This window comes from Spermophilus citellus (assembly GCF_964194105.1).
Source record: "Spermophilus citellus genome assembly, chromosome: 12".
In the NCBI taxonomy this organism is placed as follows: domain Eukaryota; kingdom Metazoa; phylum Chordata; class Mammalia; order Rodentia; family Sciuridae; genus Spermophilus; species Spermophilus citellus.
In genome coordinates, this window is record NC_138198.1 from 14153700 (window position 1) to 14175289 (window position 21590).

The 21590-nt window shown below is 41.1% G+C and overlaps 1 protein-coding gene and 1 pseudogene across 3 annotated transcripts in view; one reads left to right on the forward strand and one right to left on the reverse strand.

Moving 5' to 3' along the window:
* LOC308632076 (uncharacterized protein) overlaps positions 1–21590 on the reverse strand; it is a 95449-nt gene that overhangs the window by 47727 nt on the left and 26132 nt on the right. The window lies entirely within an intron of this gene.
* Positions 17353–17902, forward strand: LOC308632033 (large ribosomal subunit protein uL22-like; annotated as a pseudogene). Its single transcript has one exon. The product of its transcript is annotated as a large ribosomal subunit protein uL22-like (transcript).

The window sequence follows — 21590 nt, forward strand, 5'->3', positions numbered from 1 at the left end:
AAACTCAAGATGAGTTGGACTCTTACAATGCAGTGCCATTCTTGGTGTGACATCTCCCAAGAGGCAGTGCTGAACACACCAGGATGAGCTTCCTAACCCGAGTTCCCAGTGACAGCTTTGCAGGTCATGCAGGGCAGAGCTGGATGTCCCAGGCAGTTCTGAGGCTCTGAGTAGGAAAAGGGGCATAATTGGGTCATATCTTTCTATATTTCTACACACCACCCCAGAAATTACCTAGTGCCACTGTAGTTGTACATGCTTCGAGACCTTTAGCTTAAGAAGTGCAGCTCAGAGAGCACAGTAGTAATTTCATCATTTACATTTGAGCATTATCTGAGTTAGTGAACCATCCATATGTTTCAACCATCATTCTTAAGTCTGCAAAAGAGCTTGTAGAACAGAGGTACCAATTGAACATGCCATATTGTTCCTTCTAGTTTTTAGCCAGTATAAAAATAATCTGTAAAATGTAAAGATCTTACCCCAAATAGTAAAAACAGAGTGGGGGTAGAGGAAGTGTTTTTGAATGGAGGAGGATTTGGGTTTTCTCCCATCCCTTTCCCATAAGACCAGACTTCCTTGGATCCTGTCTCCTTGACACAAGCTCTGCCCTTGAATGATCTGTGTCCCCTTAGCCTCTTTGTGTCTTTTGCCCCTATTCAGCTCTCTTCCTGGGGTAGTTGTGCTGAATGAAGGAGGTGGGAAGCAGCGCCTCCTCCTGGTCATTCACCATTAGAACTGGGAGAGGAACCAGCGATGGCCAGACCAAAGTTCAGTTGTGAAATAGAGCTGAGAAGCAGGGAGTACCCCATTATGAGATAAAAGGGCCCAGGCCACAGCCTGGCTCCTGGAAGACACAAAGACTCTGTAAGGGTCCGGCAAAATGTCGGAGGAAGAGACCACAAGAGACTGTCTTATGCAACAGCAGAAGGGAGGGTTTATTTGGAGACCAGCATGCTAGGGCCCAGAGCTCTCTATAGCAAAGAGAGATAGAGCCCTGAGAACAGCTTAAGCAGAACATATATACTTTCCTTGGAGAGGGCAGGGAGAGAAGTTACATTTTGTAGTTTGGCAGTTGGGGACAGCTCATTCTGGGAACAAGATTAGCAAACAGTTCACAGTTGGGGACAGCACATCCTTGGAACAAGATTAGCAAACAGGGGGCTGGGGATGTGGCTCAAGCGGTAGCGCGCTCATCTGGCATGCGTGCGGCCCGGGTTCAATCCTCAGCACCACATACCAACAAAGATGTTGTGTCCGCCGAGAACTAAAAAATAAATATTAAAAATTCTCTCTCTCACACTCTCTCTCCTCTCACTCTCTCTTTAAAAAAAAAAAGATTAGCAAACAGTGTTTTGTTAAGCATATAGAAAAACGGAGTGACAAGTACCTATCTTATTAACCTTTCACTCCATGTTGCTTTCTGAGAGAGGTGAAATTTAGTCTATGTGCAGCATCTGGTTTAAGAAGTCAAGTGAACACTTCCCCATCCACAGGGTGGAAAGTCTTGGAGTCTTCAGGATGAGGGTGGGATGGGGCTGTTGGGAATCGTTTGAGTTGACCCAAGCCTCTGATGTCTACTTCTATAGGATTATTAGAGTCTAGCAGGTAAAGTGGTTCATCTACCATGTGAGAGAATGTCATTGTGACTGCATGGCCATATCATAGAGACTAGATCATTCTAGAGTGAGGGGTTTGCACACTCTGTCCTTGGAGCTAGAAGCTTAATGTAATTTGGGGTGGAAACAGTCTCAGTTTAATACAAGATGAACTTGTGCCAGGAGTCAGGGGACATCGATTCACTATAGCTCTGCCCCAGCTGGTTGTGCAAGGTGGGAGACAGGGCCCCCCATGGCTGGCTTCCCTCTGTGTGCAGTGAGGGGCTTCTCCTGCAGGCTCTCATGTTGCCTTTGGAGTTGGTGGCTGCTCTGTCTCTCCATGGAGGTTAGTCTCTGGCAGACATTTGAGCAGCAGCTGGACAGAAGGACAGTGGGCAAATATGTGGCTGTGCTCAACCTAGTACAGCCTGGCTTTCTGAGGACACTGTGCAAAATTGTTTTCTTCTTCCCAGAGCACTTACCCAGAAATAATCACAGAAACAAGGAACAACAGAAGGTTAAATCTCAAAAAAATCCAATAACCCAATTAATAATTAGCAAATGATCTGACCAGACACTTCTCAACAGAAGAAATACAAGTGGTCAACAAATATATGAAAAAAATGTTCACCATCATTACCAATTAGGGAAATTCAAATCAAAACTACACTGAGATTTCATCTCATACCAGTCAGAATGGTAGCCATCAAGAATACAAAAATAAAAATAGGTGCTGGAGAAGATGTGGAAGAACAGGAACACTTTTGCACTGTTGGTGGGACTGTAAATTAATACAACCACTGTGGAAATCAGCATGGAGGCTCCTCAAAAGACTAGGCATGGAACCACCATATGACCCAGCTAGACCACTCTTCATTATTTATCATGAAGAATTAAACTCATCATACTACAGGGATACATGGATATACCCATATTTATGCCAGGACAAGTCACAATTGTTGAACTATGGAACCAGCCTAGGTGTCCATCAATGGATGAATGGATAAAAAAAATGTGGTAGGGATACACAATGGAGTTTTATTAAGCCATAAAGAAAAATGAAATTGTGTCATTTGCAGGAAAATGGATGGAACGAAAGACCATGGTGTTAAGTGAAATAAGTCAGACTCAGATGTTAAGGGTTGTGTGTCTCTCTAGGGAAGCTAAAGAAGAAAAAGAAAAACAAAGCTGAGGGTGGATCTCCTAAAAATCAAAGGTAGTCAGAGAGGAAAGGGACAAAGGGATGGGACCAAATGGGGAGAGAGGAGGGGGATTTTCTGGGCAGTGATGTTGGCTAAATTATACTGTTTTAATGGGTGCATGTACAAATATATAACAAAAATCCCAGTAATATGTATAACTATAATGCAATAATAAAAATGGGGGGAAAAAATTAAGTCCATATAAGCCTTGAAAAGGACCTAATTCTGGCCACAGGTTAGAGCATGGCTTTTAAGAGACTTGCCCCCTTAATGGGCGCAGAAGGTTGAAAGTTACACTTTCCTACTGGGCTAGTATGAAGATGAATATAATCCAGGACAGATTGTATTTATTTATTTTGGGTTTCAAAATAAAACGTTTCCATGCAACATAGGCACTCTGCCTATTGTGTCCCAATGGGTGAATCAACTCTGAAAGTGCTTGCTTTTTTTCCTGTATTATACATACATTTCTGTCAGTGGGCAAACAATTGTAACCGACAATTTCTGTCTAGTTTCGGGCAAATCATTTTTCACTACATCTACAATGCACATTAAGAACCACATATTCCTTGAGTGAACAGAACAGGTGGAGCCAGGTTGTGGATTCCTGTCACAGGTGTCAGAGCCACGGTCAGTTCTGATTGGTCACATGTATTAGAATTTCCTTAGGCTGAGCAGGATGGGAGGGAGGACTTCAGAGCACTGCTCACTTCTGATTGACTGAATGCTCAGTGGTCTTATTGGACCCAGCAGCTGCCAGAGCCCCCACATGCTGGACACTGCAGGCTGGAAATGGTCCTCTTATGAAATCCTGCCGGTTGTACGAGGCAGAGGCTTCCCATCTGTGTAGGTGAATCTCCAGCATGAAACACCTCATGTGCAAATCTTTGTGTAAAAGTGATGGAAACGTATGTCTGTCTTGTGGAGACATCTAACACATGGCCTGGGGACTGTGGGTGATGAGCAGCCTGGCCTCACTGACCATGGGCTGCTGCAGCAGGGACCAAGGGCCTTTGCTGCTCAGGAACAGGGCCCAACTGTATCTCCTGGGGGACCTTCCGGCTAGTGTGTGAGAGGGGAGGACAGTCCTGGGGTTTGGCTCTGTCTTACACTTTCCCCTTTGGCTTTTCCTGAAAGGGCTGAGACCGAGGCCCCAGAGAGCTTGGCAGTAGAGCTGGAGCCGATCATGAGAACCTGTCAATCTTCACTGCTGCAGGGCTGGTGGCTTCTGGGAAACTGGGGCAGCATAAAGAGCCCCAGCAAACCTGGATTCTTGCCATCAAGTCAGAAAGAGTTCAGAGATTTCACTCAGAGTAATTGGCATAATTTTATTGAAGGGATAGGAGAAGGGAAAGGGGACACTCTTAAGGGAGAGGGTGGGTTCTCCCAGAATGGAGAGAGACAGTGTGCCTCTCCTGCCCTCCAGTATGATTGGAGATCCCTGAGAAGTTTCCAAAGAGTCCTGCCCAGGTTCACCTCTTGACTTTTGACTGACAGCTGCATCGCTTGGAGACCTAGGAGAGGTGTGGATCACAGGAAGCTGCGTGGTATCGTAGCCTGCAGGTAGGGCAAATGTCTCCTTTCCTGGGAGAACCAGAGTCCCCCCAGCCTAGACCCTGGCCTGACCCATATTGGGTGAAACTGACGAGAACCAATCTGTCCTCATGTTTACTCACATCAGTCGCTTGGGACAATTGTGATGTGTAGAAATTAGAACAATCAACCAGCTTTTACTGGGTGTATCTCAGGGAATACGACCAGGAATTATGGTATAGATCTGAAGGTACTCTCAGCACAGATTGATTTGAAATTTTTAAACCCCCTAAAATGGAGCATGGTCCAGTGATCTATGGGAGGAATGAGTGAGTTCACTTAGCAGTGATGTCATGGACATGTATCACTGACACAGAAAGGAAGTCACCACCAGGTCAAGAAAGCACAGCAGACCTGCGTTCAGAGCTCAGACGTTGATGTTTTTCAGATTAATGTGCTTATTTTCTATGAGTTGTGGTACAAGATGGAGTCCCTCTTTATGCATTAACTTATTTCACTTCTTTGAAGTGAATAAAAACATTTTTGTATTTCAGCATTTGAGATCATTGAATCTTAGAAAGTGGTATCTCAAGGATTTACTATTCACTATAAAAATGAAATTTAGTGTTTAAGTTAAAATAATTTCTTCCTTCATGGTGATATTCCAAAATTTTTAATCTAAACTATATTTAAGAATGTTTAGCCACACATTATTGCAGTGCCAGTTATTATATAAATATGAAATGTCTCAAAAAATTAAATACTTGGAGGGAAATCTCATAATCAGAACAAGGAGGAATTAATATTTTGGCAGTGTCTTAATGCAAACTAATTCCCTTTGTTTAATGACCAATGCTAACTTTCCTAACCCCTGCCTATGGGTACCCAATATCTGGTCTATGAAAACTCTAGAAAAAGAGACCCCATCTTTATCCCTTCTGCCTGTCTCAAGAGACACTTCCTTTTGCTTCTTGGTTAAAGGGGATATTAGTTCATAAATGATTCTGGGGGGAAAAAAACACTCTGGCAAGTGGATAATCTAGATAAGAACTATAAAAATCCTTGTTTTTTGCTATATTTTAATGTATATTTATGTGCAAACGTGTATTGTATATTGTCTACATGGCACCAAATTGGGTTATAAATAATGAGCACTCTTAAAATTAAAAAGACAGATCCAAATACTTTCTAGCTCATGTGACTTAAATAAACCTTTAACAAAAAGTCAATTTAAATTGATTTAGAAATAATAATAAGAGTAAAGTTGGGGCTGGGGATATGGCTCAAGTGGTAGCTGTTTGCCTAGCATGCATGAGGCACTGGGTTCGATTCTCAGCATCACATAAAAATAAAATAAACATATTTTAAAAAAGAGTAAGTTGTCTTTAAAATAACCACACATTTTTCTAGGTGATCAGCCAGTGAAGAATGTGTTTTCTATAATGTTTAATGTCCATTGCCTTTAGTATGTTTCCTTGTCAGAGAAAGATGGTTTAAAATGTTAATGTCATGATATTGTAGTTTTTATATGTAACCTAAAATTTACTGTTAAAAAGATGTTTGGGGGCTGGGGATGTGGCTCAAGTGGTAGCGCGCTCGCCTGGCAAGCGTGCGGCCCGGGTTCGATCCTCAGCACCACATACCAACAAAGATGTTGTGTCTGCCGAGAACTAAAAAATAAATATTAAAAACTCTCTCTCTCTCTCTCTCTCTCTCTCTCTCTCTCTCTCTCTCTCTCTCTCTCCCCCCTCTCTCACTCTCTCTTAAAAAAAAAAAAAAAAAGAGGTTTGGGACCGGAGGAGGAAGACGCCCGGTGCCAAGCCAGACAAGAGGAGGAAGTCCGCCCGCCCTGTGTGCTAGTCCGGAGGAAGCCCATCAACCCTTAAAACCCATCAAAGGGGGTGTGGCTACCAGCATGGTTCTGCGGCTGATCCAGGTACCCGGTTTCCAACTCCCCCACCCTTAGCTGCGATAACTCAAAATATTGCCCACAAGCTTTTGGGGGTTGTAGCTATCAACGCAAAACAACAACTGTACAGGCACCTGGTTTCTACCTCAGAGACTAGAGTAGGGAAGATACAGGTGGAAGCTCATTGCCTTTCACACTGGATATACCCACCACCCTGAATACAGAGGCTCAAGCTAGGAATAGACAACGCCACCTACTGGAAGCAAGGAAAACAGTGTTCTGAGAGACTTTTTTTTCTTTCTCTCTTTTCTTCTCTCTCTTCCACAACTTCAACATATGTGAAACCAAGAACTGTGCATGAACAACTGAATTACCACGTAATATAATATAGAGGAATTGCATACACCCCACCTTCCCCCCATTTTTTTCTTTATTTCTATCTTACTTTCCTTTTCCTTCTCTTATTTCGCTTCTCTTCCTTGTTATTTTTTTTCTATTTTTTTATTTGTATTCTCTCTATCCCACTTTCAATCTCCTAACTTTTGCTATCTATACATAGGGTAACTATCTAAATACAGATAGGAGGTTGAGTCTATACATTCTTCCATAAATTACCAGTCTATTGGTTAGAGTTCTCCAAAGGTGCTAAGATAGTTTAACCTCATACCCTCACTCCTTTCCCTCTAAGTATAACATCCTTCATCTGAAATTAAGTTTTCTATATGCCACCAGATATGGTACGCCTTTTATGAAACTAATAAATATATTCTTAAGTAATAATTAAAACCAATATCTATAGACTTAGAATCTAACTATAAATGTATTAATAATGAAAACTTGTGCTTAGATAATGTACTGTTGATATTGGGAACTGTTAACATTGTCTTTCTCCGCAAAAGAGGGATTTTGGAGCTATACAAGAACAATACAAATATATAAGGGGAAAAGCATTAACACAACAGTTTCACAAAGCTAGAAAGAATCATGAGCACTATGAAAAGACAAGGAAAGAAAGGACCACAAACAATACAGGTCAATTCAACATTAGATGAGGTAATATCTGCAGCTGATGGAATGTCAGACAAAGAATTCAGGATATACATGCTTCAGATGATCTGTAGTCTCAAGGAAGACATTATACAGCAAATTCAGACAATGAAAAATCACTTTGACAATGAATTACATAAACAAATCCAAGAAGCAAAAGATCAACTCTATAGGGAGATAGAGGATATAAAAAAAACAAACAAACAGAAATCCTGGAAATGCAGGAAACAATAAACCAAATTAAAAACTCAAATGAGAGTATTACCAGCAGAGTAGAACACTTAGAAGATAGAACTTCAGACAACGAAGACAAAGTTTTTCAACTTGAAAAGAACATAGACAGCTCAGAAAGAATGTTAAGAAATCATGAGCAGAACATCCAAGAATTATGGGATAACATCAAGAAACCAAACCTAAGAGTTATTGGGATACAAGAGGGTATAGAGGTCCAAACCAAGGGAATGAGCAATCTATTCAATGAAATAATACTAGAAAACTTCCCAGACTTAAAGAATGAAAAAGAAATCCAAATACTAGAAGCCTACAGGGACACCGAATGTACAAAATCATAAGAGATCCACACCAAGACACATAATAATGAAGATGCCCAACGTACAGAATAAGGAGAGAATCTTAAAAGCCACAAGAGAGAGGAAGCAGATTACATTTAGGGGTAAACCAATCAGGATAACTGCTGATCTTTCAACACAGACTCTGAAAGCTAGAAGATCCTGGAACAACATATTTCAAACGCTGAAAGAAAAAGGGTTCCAACCAAGAATCATGTATCCAGCAAAATTAAGCTTCAGGATTGAAGATGAAATAAAAGTCTTCCACGATAAACAAAAGATAAAGAATTTGCAGCTAGAAAACCAGTTCTTCAAAACATCCTTGGCGAAACATTACAGGAAGAGGAAATGAAAAATAACAATGAAAACCAACAGTGGGAGGTAGGACAGTAAAGGGGGGAAAAATAATCAAAGAGGAAAACAAACCATGTTTAGTAACATAAATAAACAAATATGGCTGGAAGAACAACCCATATCTCAATAACAACCCTAAATGTTAATGGCTTAAACTCACCAATTAAGAGACAGGCTAGTAGAATGGATTAAAAAAAAGATACAACAATATGCTGCCTACAGGAGACTCATCTGATAGGAAAAGACATACACAGACTGAAGGTGAAAGGTTGGGAAAAATCATATCACTCATACAGACCTCGGAAGCAAGCAGGGGTGTCCATACTTGTATCAAATAAAATAGACTTCAAGCCAAAGTTAATCAAAAGGGATAAACAAGGACACTACATACTGCTCAAGGGAACCATACACCAACAAGACTTAACAATCATTAATATATATGCGCCAAACCATGGTGCAGCTACGTTCATCAAACAAACTCTTCTCAAGTTCAAGAGTCTAATAGACCACAACACAATAATCATGGGAGATTTTAACACACCTCTCTCACCACTGGACAGATCTTCCAAACAAAAGTTGAATAAAGAAACCATAGAGCTCAATAATACAATTAATAATTTAGACTTAATTGATATATACAGAATATACAACCCAACATCAAGCGGATACACTTTCTTCTCAGCAGCACATGGATCCTTCTCAAAAATAGACCACATATTATGTCACAGGGCAAATCTTAGCAACTACAAAGGAGTTGAGATACTACCATGCATTTTATCTGATCATATTGGAATGAAATTGGAAATCAATAATAAAATGAGAAAGGAAAAATCCTACATCACATGAAGATTAAACAATATGCTACTGAATGAACAAAGGGTTACAGAAGACATCAAAGAGGAAATTAAAAAATTCTTAGAGGTAAATGAAAACTCAGACACAACATATCGAAATCTCTGGGACACTATGAAAGCAGTACTAAGAGGAAAATTCATTTCATGGAGTTCATTCCTTAAAAGAAGGAAAAGCCAACAAATAAATGACCTCACACTACACCTTGAAGCCTTAGAAAAAGAAGAACAAATCGGCAGCAAATACAGTAAAAGGCAAATAATAATTAAAATTAGAGCTGAAATCAATGAAATCAAAACAAAAGAAACAATCAAAAAAATTGACAAAACTAAAAGTTGGTTCTTTGAAAAAATAAATAAGATTGATAGACCACTAGCCATACTAACGAAGAGAAGAAGAGAGAGAACCCAAATTACTAGCTTACAGGATGAAAAAGGCAACATCACAACAGACAATTCAGAAATACAGAAGATAATTAGAAATTATTTTTAAACCCTATACTCTAATAAAATAGAAGATAGTGAAGGCATCGATAAATTCCTTAAGACATATGAACTACCCAGATTGAGTCAGGAAGATATAAACAACCTAAACAGACCAATATCAAGTGAGGAAATAGAAGAAGCCATCAAAAGACTACCAACCAAGAAAAGCCCAGGACCGGATGGATATACTGCAGAGTTTTACAAGAAATTTAAAGAAGAACTAATACCAATACTCCACAATCTATTTCAGGAGATATAAAAAGAGGGAGAACTTCCAAATTCATTCTATGAGGCCAATATCACCCTGATTCCCAAACCAGATAAAGACACCTCAAAGAAAGAAAACTACAGACCAATATCCCTAATGAATTTAGATGCAAAAATCCTCAATAAAATTCTGGCAAATCGTATACAAAAACATATCAAAAAGATCGTGCACCATGATCAAGTAGGATTCATCCCTGGGATGCAAGGCTGGTTCAATATACAGAAATCAATAAACGTTATTCACCACATCAATAGACTTAAAGATAAGAATCATATGATCATCTTGATAGACACAGAAAAAACATTCGACAAAGTACAGCATCCCTTTATGTTCAAAACACTAGAAAAACTAGGGATAACAGGAACTTACCTCAACATTGTAAAAGCTATCTATGCTAAGCCTCAGGCTAGCATCATTCTAAATGGAGAAAAACTGAAGGCATTCCCTCTAAAATCTGGAACAAGACAGGGATGCCCTCTCTCACCACTGCTATTCAATATAGTTCTCGAAATACTGGCCAGAGCAATTAGACAGACAAAAGAAATTAAAGGCATTAAGATAGGAAAAGAAGAACTTAAATTATCGCTATTTGCAGATGATATGATCCTATACCTAGAAGACACAAAAGGGTCTACAAAGAAACTACTAGAGCTAATAAATGAATTCAGCAAAGTGGCAGGATATAAAATCAACACGCATAAATCAAAGGCATTCATGTATATCAGCGACAAATCTTCTGAACTGGAAATGAGGAAAACCACCCCATTCACAATATCCTCAAAAAAATAAAATACTTGGGAATCAACCTAACAAAAGAGGTGAAAGATTTATACAATGAAAACTACAGAACCCTAAAGAGAGAAATAGAAGATCTTAGAAGATGGAAAAATATACCCTGTTCATGGATAGGCAGAACTAACATCATCAAAATGGTGATATTACCAAAAGTTCTCTATAGGTTCAATGCAATGCCAATCAAAATCCCAACGGCATTTTTTGTGGAAATAGATAAAGCATTCATGAAATTCATATGGAAAAATAAAAGACCCAGAATAGCAAAAGCAATTCTAAGCAGGAAGTGTGAATCAGGAGGTATAGTGATACCAGATTTCAAACTGTACTACATAGCAATAGTAACAAAAACAGCATGGTACTGGTACCAAAACAGGCAGGTGGACCAATGGTATAGAATAGAGGACACAGAAACCAATCCACAAAATTACAACTATCTTATATTCGATAAAGGCTAAAAGCATGCAATGGAGGAAGGATAGCATCTTCAACAAATGGTGCTGGGAAAACTGGAAATCCATATGCAACAAAATGAAACTGAATCCCTTTCTCTCACCATGCACAAAAGTTAACTCAAAATGGATCAAGGAGCTTGATATCAAATCAGAGACTCTGCGTCTGATAGAAGAAAAAGTTGGCTCCGATCTACATATTGTGGGGTCAGACTCCAAATTCCTTAATAGGACACCCATAGCACAAGAGTTAAAAACAAGAATCAACAAATGGGACTTACTCAAACTAAAAAGTTTTTTCTCAGCAAGAGAAACAATAAGAGAGGTAAATAGGGAGCCTACATCATGGGAACAAATCTTTACTCCTCACACTTAAGATAGAGCCCTAATATCCAGAGAATACAAAGAACTAAAAAAATTAAGCAATAAGAAAACAAATAACCCAATCAACAAATGGGCCAAGGACCTGAACAGACACTTCTCAGAGGAGGATATACAATCTGTCAACAAGTACATGAAAAAATGCTCACCATCTCTAGCAGTCAGAGAAATGCAAATCAAAACCACCCTAAGATACCATCTCACTCCAGTAAGATTGGCAGCCATTATGAAGTCAAACAACAACAAATGCTGGCAAGGATGTGGGGAAAGGGTACACTTGTACATTGCTGGTGGGACTGCAAATTGGTGCAGCCAATTTGTAAAGCAGTATGGAGATTCCTGGGAAAGCTGGGAATGGAACCACAATTTGACCCAGCTATTGCCCTTCTCGGACTATTCCCTAAAGTCCTTAAAAGAGCGTACTACAGGAATACTGCTACATCGATGTTCATAGCAGCACAATTCACAATAGCTAGACTGTGGAACCAACTTAGATGCCCTTCAGTAGATGAATGGATTTAAAAAATGTGGCATTTATACACAATGGAGTATTACTCTGCATTAAAAAACTACAAAATCATGGAATTTGCAGAGAAATGGATGGCATTAGAGCAGATTATGCTAAGTGAAGCTAGCCAATTCCTAAAAAACAAATGCCAAGTGTCTTCTTTGATATAAGGAGAGCAACTAAAAACAGAGCAGGGAGGAAGAGCATGAGAAAAAGATTAACATTAAACAGGGATGAGAGGTGGGAGGGAAAGGGAGAGAGAAGGGAAATTGCATGGAATTGGAAGGTGACCCTCATTGTTATACAAAAATACATATAAGAGGATGTGAGGGGAAAGGGAAAAAAATCAAGGGAGAGAAATGAATTACAGTAGATGGGGTAGAGATAGAAGATGGGAGGGGGGGATAGTAGAGGATAGGAAAGGTAGCAGAATACAACAGTCACTAGTATGGCAATATGTAAAAATGTGGATGTGTAATTGATGTGATTCTGCAATCTGTATATGGGGTAAAAATGGGAGTTCATAACCCACTTGAATCAAATGTATGAAATATGATATATGTCAATAGCTTTGTAATGTCTTGAACAACCAATAAAAAAATGGGAAAAAAATAAAAATAAAAAAGAGGTTTGGCATAAATTGGATTTATAAATGTATTAGAGAATATTATCTGATAGATTTGCAAAATTAAAGTGCTAAAATATCAGCTGCTAAATATAAATTCAAATAATTTGGCTTATTAAACTCAATAATTTGGGTCTACTAATCTGGATTTCCAAACACCAAGCTGCACTCAGCTCCAGTATCTGCTAGGGGCAATACTTTCTGTACAGCGCTTGGGAACCAGTGGATGGCAAGTTCCACATGTCCTCACATGTCCCCACATGTCCCCACAGGGTGGGCACCTTGGCTGGATTCCTAGTCATATTGGAACAAAGTCTCTTCATCCCCCCAGAGTAAGACAAACCATCTTTCATTTGCACAGCCTTGAATCCAGCCTCAGCAAAGGCAAGGTGATAAACACTCAGTGAGACCCTGTGTCTAAATAAAATACAAAGTAGGGCTGGGATGTGGCTCAGAGGTTGAGTATCCCAGAGTTCAATTCCCAGCACACACACCCCCCAAAATCACAGTGAGATGCTACTATTCATCTATACAATGTCTAAAAACCAAAAAGACTGACAACTCTGAGTTTTGGCAAGAACATGAGGATATGGAGGAACTGGACTTCTCCTGGATTGCTGAGACCACTTGAAAGACCGCTTCTTAAAAATATCAAACAGAAGCCTAGGATTTGACTCAGCCATTCCACTTCTAGTTAAATGAAAGCATGTGCCACAGAAAGACTTGAACCAGACTTTTGTTTTTTTGTACCAAGTATTGAACCCAGGGGCAATTAACCACTGAGCCATGTTCCCAGCTACTTTATTATTTTTTTTTTTTTAATTTTGAGACAAGTTCTAACTAAGTTGTTCAGGGACTTGCCAAGTTGCTGAGGCTGGCTTTGAACTTGCAATCATCTTGCCTCAGCATCCCAAGCCACTGGGATTACAGGCGTGCAACACTATGCCCAGCTGTTATCTGTCTTAAGAAAGAAGGAATAATGGCAAGAGAAGACAGCTCACAGTTTTTTCCTCTTGTGCTTTTTTTGTGAGTTTTTCCTAGAAGGAATTGGGAAGCTTTTTCATTTCCCATTTCTTATGGGGATGATTGGGAAATAACCACTGTGTAAAACCGAGTCTATTTGGAGTATAGTTTTTCACTTTTAATTTTTCCAGTACATGTGTCTCCTACCCCAGAGAACATCTGAGTATAGATGTGCTCCAAGGACTGTGGCTGTAGACCACGTTGGGGAATTCCGGCTCTGTGAGAGAGTTCTAAAGGTGGTTGTGAGAGGATGTGCAAACCATGCATTCCAGGTCCTGTCACAACCCCGGAGGACTAAATCAGGAAGCAGTACTGCCTCCCTGGGTATATGCAGCAATTGGAGCTACTGTCTTGGAATTGGAGAAGATGGGTGTAATTGAAACCTCATAGCCCCTTTTAACTTTCCAGTGGCCAGTAAAGAAGCCTGATGGCACCTGGAGCATGATGTGGCTTATCAAGAACAGAATACAGTGGTGCCTTCTTTGAATGCAGCAGTTCTCTCAGTGCTTGACCTCATGGACCAATCCACCTTGCAGCTGGGCACTTTCCACTGTGTGTTGGACCTGGCTAACACTTTCTTCTCTATTGCTCTGGCTCTGGAGAGCCAGGATCAGTTTGTATTCACGTGGGAAGGCCAGTAGTGGACATTTCAACTGTTGCCCCAAGGTTATTCGCATAGCCCAAGTTTGGTGGCCAGTGGACGCAGTCACCCACTGTACGTTTCATTATGTTGATGATGGGCTGTTGACTTCTGACTCTGATGCAGATTTAGCGCTTGCAGCTCCAGCCTTAGTCACGTGGAGACATGTGGCTGGGCAGTAAACACTGCCCAGGTGCAGGGACTTGGCATGTCAGGTTCTTGGGTGTGGTTTGGTTCGGGGAAGACAAGTTGTGCCAGAAGTCATTATTGATGAAATCCAGGCCTATTTGGGACCAACAACGGTTGCGCAATTGCAGATCGATGTGGGCTCATTGGGACATTGGTGACCTTTATTCCCCATTTAGCCCAGTTGTGTCATTTCCAGTATGTCCTAGTGAAGACAGGGGCTCAGTGGGGACTGGACGCAGCAGCTGAACAGGGCTTTCAGGCCATAAAGAGCCATCCAGCAAATGCAGGCCCTACAGGCAGTGGACCCTGCTTGCCCACTTTGAGCTGGAAGTCCATGTAATCCAGGATGGTTTGTGTGAGCCGTAGCAGCAGCATGATGCTTGGAAACCAGCAGGTCTGGTCATGGTTGTGGAGGGGTGCAGAGGCTCCTTACACCCAGACAGAGAAGAAGCTTGAGGCCCTGGTGGCCTCAGAGGCCATCTGATGCTGCTGAGGTTTTTGTGTGTACTGTGCATTCTGTGGCAGGATGGGTGTAGAATTGGGCAGTCATCCTGAGGGCAGGGGTAACCCAGACTCCTATACTAGCAAGTGGGGCACAAGTTTGGAACAAAAAGTGCTTTGTCTACTAGTCCCTTGTCCCACGAACTTCAACAGATTCTAGGGCTGGTACGATATGCAACCAAGGAGGCCCCAGATTGTGCTGATGCACCAGAGTCAGCAGAGCCATGGCCCTTTAAGGAATGAGCAGCCCCGGAAAGTGACCACACTTGGTACACCTGTGGATTTAGCAGACGGTCCTCAGCCATGGGACTGCTGTTACTAACAGCCCTCTACTGGCACCTTGTGGCACGATGTGGGAATAGACAACAGCCAGCAGGCTGGGTCCTGCGCCTTGGCAGTGCATAGACCGCGACCCCTGATGGTCTGTACAGACAGCTGGGCTCTTTTTCAGGGGTTAACTTGTGGACTACTACTACATGGAAAGTGGACAACTGGACGTTAGGGCATTGGCCTTTGTGGGGTTAAGCCATGTGGCAGGATCTTTGGGCCATAGGTCATGAAAAAGGGATAACTGCATCACAAGTCACGGGCCATGCCCCTGGAGTAGCCCAGGGAATGATGAAACAGGCACTTGGGCACTTGGGCTAGGGTGCCGCGGTTAGAGCGGCGCCTCCTACCAACTTGGCAGGCAGGCTGCATCCACTTACAGCATGCAGGGGGGTCTGCCTTTAAGGTGGGAGGCCCTGCTAGCGGAGCCTCACCCCCTACACCGGGGAGCCCCAGGTGGCCAGGAAATGCAGTGGTGCATCCCTCTGCCACAATGGCAGGTTGCCTACATTGGCCCTTTACCAAAGGCAGAGTGACCCTATTTGCCTTGGTGGCAGTGGATATGGTACACGCTTGTTTTTTGCCTGGCCCAGTGGCCAAGTGAATCAGCGTGCTACAATTGGCACCCTGACTGTGCTGACAGCCTTGTATGGTCCGCCCATCACAATAGGAAGTGACCAAGGGACTCAAGTTACAGGTCAGAGTGTGCAGTGATGGGCAGCTCAGGAACAGATTCAAGGGAAGCCACGTGTCACATACCAACCACAGGCTGCAGGCATGACAGAGAGCTATAATGGCCTGTCCAGCAAGGACCCAGAACGGCAGTCAACCCACCTCCCATGAAGGGGTGGGCCCAGCACCTGTAGGTCGTTCTGAGGGCTCTGAATGGGCGTCCTGGTAAGGGGACTACCTCCTATGGAAGTTTTGCTGCATGCATAGCAGCCCAGTACAGGTCCAGGTGACAACAGAGGGTGTTGTACTTAACCCTGGGTTTGGGAAACAAGTAAGTGTTCTTTTGTCTGCCCTATCACTGGACTGAATAGGGGGCAAACTGTGATTGGACATGGCCCTGGACAATGAAAGCCCTCCACCTTCATTGGGTAGCCTGTTATCCCCATGAATAAAGGGTTGGAAGCGTGTTCTCCTTGTAACCAGTGAGTGGACCCCCTGGGTACACGTGACTTGGACAGGTCCCATGGGTAGGACACAGATTTTAAAGGGCCTGTTTGTTATTTCCCTTTGGCCAATTATGAGTTCCTGGGTGCACACTAAGCCCACTGAAGTTCAGGCAAAACTGTACAAGTGTGATATCACCACCCAGGGAAGCCACTGGAGGTGGTCACTGTGCTTTCCCAGGATTCAAAGCTGACATTCATTTTCCCAGATGGATGTGATTTTCCTGTCCTAATGCCTGTAACTGCCTTGCCCCTTCATCTGTAGGGGTGTCCTGACCAACACCATTGTGAACTGGACACATAGGCATGCAGAGGTGCCTGCTGGGTATACACTGAAATGTCTGTGAGTTTTACTGGACAACCCTGGTGAATCCAGACCGTCCCTGGACAATTGGATATGACTGGAAAAGATTTTATTGCCACCTCAATATGGGATGAAAGCAGCAGTAACTTTTAGTTATCGTAAGTGATAGGGCTTGGCTTTGGGTTGCGTGATTTTGCGTGTATTATTGTTGTGGCCTGTGGATGCAGGGCTCTGCCCTCCTTGCTAAGGGATCATTATGGATTGTAGATGCCTAGATGTGTGGGTTGTTGCTGAGACTTCTGGTGGGCTATGTTGTGTGTTTAGTGTATAGTCAGCTGGCTAATAGCTATGGCCACTGCCCAAAAAAGAATGACCAAGATTCCCACTATGCCTCATCTTCTTTCAGTTGCCAGATCCTTGAGCCTTGTTTCCTGGGTCAGAGCCTCTGCATGACAACATGCTATGTTCACATAGCTGAAAACCAACGATAAAAACTCCCTCCACAATCCAGTAAAACTGCTGCCTGTGTATGAGCTAACATAAAACTGACATCTGATTTATCCACAGGAAACATGGAAGCCAGAAGAAAATGCCGGCTGCCTGAGATGATCTGTGAAAATGGTTCATTACTCACTTCACCTGGAAAACCCCACACCATCATGCAAATCAAAGGCTCAAGTCTTTGTGTTCACTTTAAGAACACCCATGAAACTGTGCAGGCCATTAAGGGTATCTGAAAAGCTACCGAGAACTGAAATATGTCACTTTAAAGAAGCAATGTGTGGCCTTCTGGCATTACAATTGTGGAGCTGGGAGTTGTCCCCAGGCCAAACAGTGGGGCTGGACACAGGGTTGGTGGCCCTAGAAGAGTGTTGAATTTCTGCTGATCATGATTAAAAATGCAGAGTAATGCTCAACTTAAGGGTTTGGGTAGAGATTCTCTGGTCTTTGAACATGTTCAGGTGAACAAAGCAAGCAAAGTGCCTCAGCACATACAGAGCTCATGGCCAGATTACTATTCATACATTAGCTCCCGTGCTGCACTGAGAGGACCCTCACCAAAAAGGAGCACCTTGTTCCTAAAGCAGAAGAGCAGGCTGCACAGAGGGAAAAGATGTCCCAGAAGAAACTGAAGAAACAAAAACATATGGCCCAGGCACTTAAATAACTCATGGCACATAAGAAAATGCAAATGAAAGTAAAAAATGAAAAAAAAAGATAATGCAATGTAGTTTTTAAAATTTTGAGAGAAAAGCCCACCAATCTAGAATTCTGAACCTTACAAACCAGAAATTTTGCTTTCTAAAAGAAAAAAAATGAAGATTTTTTGCTAGTAGACTTGCCTGGCAAGAAACGTTTTAAAAATTCTTCAAGCAAAAGAAAAATGATAGCTTTTAGAAGCTCATATCTGCATAAATGGCGTCACAGAATAGATAACAGAATGTAAAATAAATGCTTTATTTTTATGTGTGCACTTAAGTGTCTCTGTTCTACCATTGCTAGGTAGGAGTGCTCGGTGTTTGTCACGTCCCTTGGTCCAACATGAAGTTGGCACCTTCTGTTTCCTTGTTGATCTTCAGTCTGCTCTGCCTGTACCAGAGTGGAGTATTGTATATTGGTGTGCTTTCCTCTTCATTTCCACAATGTTTTCTTCATATATTGGGACATTTTATTTGGAATTTTTATGTTTATATTGATTCTATCTTCTCGGTGAATTGATCCTTTCCAGCACACAATGTCTTTGTCTCCTGTGATGATTTATGACATAAAGTCTGTTTAGTCTCAGAATAGTCACCTCTGTTCCCTTGGGGCTAAAACTTGCATCAAATTTTTCTTCCAATGAAAAAAAGATAATGTCAGCCAAGGCCACAGAGAACATATCACCAGTGACTTTGGTGTTGACAGAGTCTCTGCCCTTGAGGTTTTCAGAGGACTGCAAGTGAGACCAGCCATTGTCCTGGGCTCCATGTGCAGGCCTAGAAGCCATCCAGCAGCCTCAGCTGTGAAGTGTAAGATCTCTGCATGAGTGGGTACTCTGGATGCCTGGACAGATTATGGTCACTTCACCAGGAAGGTAAAATGGATCTTTACAGAGGGGAGAGCCTGGGTCTATTAAGGTCACCAGTATTTTGGCAGTACTACAGCATTAACCCTAAACTGGAAAAAAAATCCCAGAAAAGCTGCCTGGGCTGTGGAGAATGGCCAAAGAGAGCCTGGCCCCCTTCCTTGCTTCCAGCCCCTTTTTCTCTTGGGGCCAAAAAGAATGTGGCAGTAGGTTTCAGCATCGTCAGCATATGACCTGGGGACAGACATAGTCTCTCTTTTTAAAATTTGACAGGACAACCCATGTGGCCAGGGGATATCCATCACTGGGGCTTAAGCAATCCCTGCTATAACCGTATCCATCAAAGTAAATACCTGGGGAGACAGGCAGAATAAAAAACTGCACCCAGAAAAGACAAAAGAAACTAAGGCCAACTCATGTTTGTAGGCTGCATCTGCAAAGGGATCATCAAGGAAGCCTAACAAAAGGATGGAAAGGACTCCCCCACTGCATATCAATATGACTAGCTTCAATGATGGTAGGGAACCCACTTAAAGTAGTCAGCACTAGGAAAATAATAATGGAGACAGATCAGTATCAAAAATATCCTGTGCTCCAACCCCTTGAATGCAACCTTGGAGAAAAAAGATTAAGATACAGTTTTTGTACACACTGGATTATCCAACCCTCTCCTAGGATAAGTTTTGTTGTGTAAATTAAATGCACCCACAACATTCATAAAGATTGTTCCAGAATATGAATTTAAGAAAGGATCCAAAACTAGAAAAGTTAAAAAAATATACATATGGAAATACTTTAGTATGAAAAATTACAAGGTAAAAGAAGTGTTTCTGGATAAGAAAGTATTTTGTCTGGTAAAGTAATATTCTTGTGCTAAAGTCCAAGATGAAAGAGGGAAAAACTAAAGATGTAAAGAAGTTGTGAATGTTTAAGTAAGTCACAGAAAGTTTGCAGAAGGAAAATCTCAAAAATTTTGTGTTTGTGATTAAATTGGCTATAATTAGCACAGTTGGCTAAAGTTATTTGAATTTTAGTATACTGATATAAAGCAAAGTCTGAAACATCAATCTCCTTTTATTAAGATAAATTTCTTGTATCTGTTAGGTTTTATTACTGGGTGAAACTAAGTCTTAAAGGAATTAGGGTTTGTACCTGTTTTAAAGTCTTAAATGATTACTTTGTAACTGATTAAACAAACAACCGTTATTTAGGTTATAACAATATAGTTGACATCCAAAATACATGTGACTAGGTATATGTATGCCTCTCACTATATCTGTCTAAGCCTTGTCTCAGAATTAGGTACTAAGTTTATAAAGTAAAAGTTTATGTAAGTTTACTGGCAAGATAACAAATAAGTGCTCTCTTTTATACATTGTGTCTGACATAGAAGGGCCACACTGTCATTTGAAGACCTGTCTTATATCTGTTTGCTTTGACTAAGGTAATTTGATCCTTAATACTGTTTCCTAAATGTCTGAGATTTAAGGCTATCCTTTTATTTATCCATGCAGACCTGTGATTATTTTTTACCATATACTCTGGATTCTAAATTGTACTTTAAAAGTTAAACTTAGTTAAATCTAAAGCTTAGGAGAGCACTTTGCCAAGTTGGTGTCTCCAAACTAAAATTATCTGAAGCAATAGTCTCAGATGGGTATAGAAATAACAAATTGGGTTGGTATTTATTCCTGTCATTTTCTGTTTTATAGCTGGATAAAATAACCTGTTATCAATAAATTACATATACAATTTTGTTTTACTCTTCACACTGGAATTGGAATTTACATGTATTTTTGAAAGATAATAAGGAGAGCCTGATCTGTTTAAAGGGAACATTGTAAAACATGGAAGCATTTTGGCACTTTTTACCCAAAAAGAAAGTTAAAAGCTCTCTTAGCCTTTCTTTGATTCATGTTTCAGATGTGATGTTGTATAATTTGTGAAGTTCCTTTCCTTACCTGAGATAAGGCTGTGCCACCACCTTACTCCATGTTAGAATGGCTGCAAAATAGTTTAGGCTTCAGCTCATCTAAAGTTGTGTTCAAAAGATTGATTTTTGTTGTAAAGATTACTGTGATCTGAAAAAGGGGATATAATATATAACTAAGTAAGGTAGAAGATTATAAAAATAATTTTTCTTGATTCATAGTTATTATACAAACTGAATGTTTTTGCTCTGTTAATTTCATTTTATATTTTCCTTGTAAAGTTTATAACTGTTGCCTGTTAGTATTTTGCAGAGATGGTGTTTCTAAAAAAAACCAACCTGGGTTAATTTGATATAACAAGCCATCATTTATAGAAAAGATAGTATATAATTCTGACTTCCAGTACTAATAGAATCCCCAATTAATGAAAGAGGTAATTATAAAATTATAGATATTAAAGTTACTCCTTCTTTAAAACTGGAGAACTTGGCTTACTGGGTGTTTACAACTGAAAACTTGGAGACCAAAGTCAAGTAAAAGGGCCAAGGGAAAAGCAGCCAACATTTTGGCCCTTGCCTTCTAAGGTCAGCCAGGACCCAGTGAATGATGGGACCCCGTATCTGGGCCCTGCAACTCTGGTGAGTCATCTGATCTGCTGATCAGGGAGATTGCGTGGGCCCAGAGAAGACAACCAGTGCACATTTTGCAAACAGAAGGGTCATCAGAGACAGAAATGTCCCTAATGCTTCCAAGAAAAGCCATATATGGACAGCAGGACCCTGACCCATATCCAGGTAGATGGGACCACTGGTAGAGGAAGCTAAAGGAGGTTTTGTGTATATCCCCAAGAGTGATATGAG